Genomic DNA, 1,709 nt, shown 5'->3' on the forward strand with positions numbered 1-1,709 from the left:
CAGGAATGTGTCTGTTATTACAAAGAAGTATAGCAACTGTTGGGAGTGGAATAGCGGATTTTTTTTTAAGGTTACTGACTACTGAGAGCTGTATTTTAACATGCAAGAAGTTGTATACCACAATGCTGTATAGTCTGTGGCAAATAATTCCTAAGAAAATTGGAAGCCAAATGATCTTAAAAAGCTTAGGTTGTTGTTTGGTTAGTTTTTTTTTAAAGTGTGTGGAGGATGATAATGTTAACATCGCATGAGGAGGGGAGGAGAAATGTTTCAAGACACTGTTGACAATTTTGAATATGTAACAGTGTTCAAAATATTTTGATCTGCCTGTGGTATTTACCCTGAAGTGAGACATCAAAAAAGAAAACATCCAGTGACAAACAATTGTATTAGTATATTGGTATTACCGCTTTAACAAGCTTTCCGTTTTAGGTTCTACGCTATCATTGTGGAAGATGCAGGAGAAGTAAAGCCAGAGGTCACATGGTGTGTTTCATTGTTGGTGAATTTAATATAAAGAGATACTCAAAGCCTGGACAAACAAGCCATAGTTCAATCTTTAGGTGCTTCCCAGATAAAGATATTTCCCTTTATCTGAATCATAATATTTTTCTCTGAAACAGGTAACAGGTAGTAGCATGATTGAAAAAGTTGGAAAAAAATAAGGTTTTGTTTCTGTTCTGCTGAATGTTGTGTGACCTGCTGTCTGCATCGTGATTATGGAATGGTCTGCTCCATGTGTGCAAGGAATTCACATTGCTTCAGGTTTGGATTTTTTGCACGACTGCAGGAAATTAGAGCAGACAGGTTCAACCGTTCAAGCAAGGCGGGTATCAAAGCCTTGAACGTTTCCTCTTGCTTTGTGACAAGAGAATGCAAAATGTTGAAGTATATATGAAGGAAGCTTGGTAGTGCTTGAAATAGATAGAAAGCCTGAGTCTGCAGGGAAACTGATCTCTCTGTACTGATATTTTGAGGGAAGGTAAAAAGTGAAGGAGGTCAAGGAAACTGATTCCATAGTCCAGTCTTGAAGTCTTCAAGTCATCAGCATTGGCAACATGTAGAGCAAGTAGTTAGGTCAGGGTCACTTCAAATGCTTTTAACTTCTTTTGTTCAGGAAATTTGAGTATCTGCATCTGTGCCCCTCACAGGAACCCCTTCAGAAGGGTTTATGGTGGTTTGCTTTCCTCTGCTGGAAGCGATAGAAGCATTTTACTCATGCAAAAGGCTTTAAGTTAGTGGTCAGGTGGGTGGCTGGTCCCTTGTTTCCAGAATCACATGTTACAAGGGCTATGAGGCAAAAAAAAATTCTTTTTTTTCTTTGCATTGTCAGGCATGATGGGTTTTCAGTACGGTGGGAAGAAGTTTTGTTACCAGAGAGGAGTGAAATGCAATAGAAGAAATATTCTTTAGTAAGATAGGAAGGGCTGGGTTGGTTTTTTTTTTTTAAATTAGTAATTTCCCCAGTTGTGGCTGCAGCGGTGGAGGCCAGCCCCCCGTCGCGGTGGAAGGGGCTGTGGTGTAGCTGCAGACCAGCAGCCCCAGGGCCAGCGCTGCGCTCCCGGGGCGGGCGGGAGCTACTCGCCGCGCTTCCCTTAAATACCCACCGCGCGCCTCTCCGCCGTCACGTGACGGGGGAGGCCCCCTCCGGGGCGGCGCCCCATTGGCCGGCTGGGCTGCGGCTGGCGATTGGCTGGCGCGGCCTTTCC

Source organism: Balearica regulorum, chromosome 14 (genome assembly GCF_011004875.1).
Source record: "Balearica regulorum gibbericeps isolate bBalReg1 chromosome 14, bBalReg1.pri, whole genome shotgun sequence".
Lineage (NCBI taxonomy): Eukaryota > Metazoa > Chordata > Aves > Gruiformes > Gruidae > Balearica > Balearica regulorum.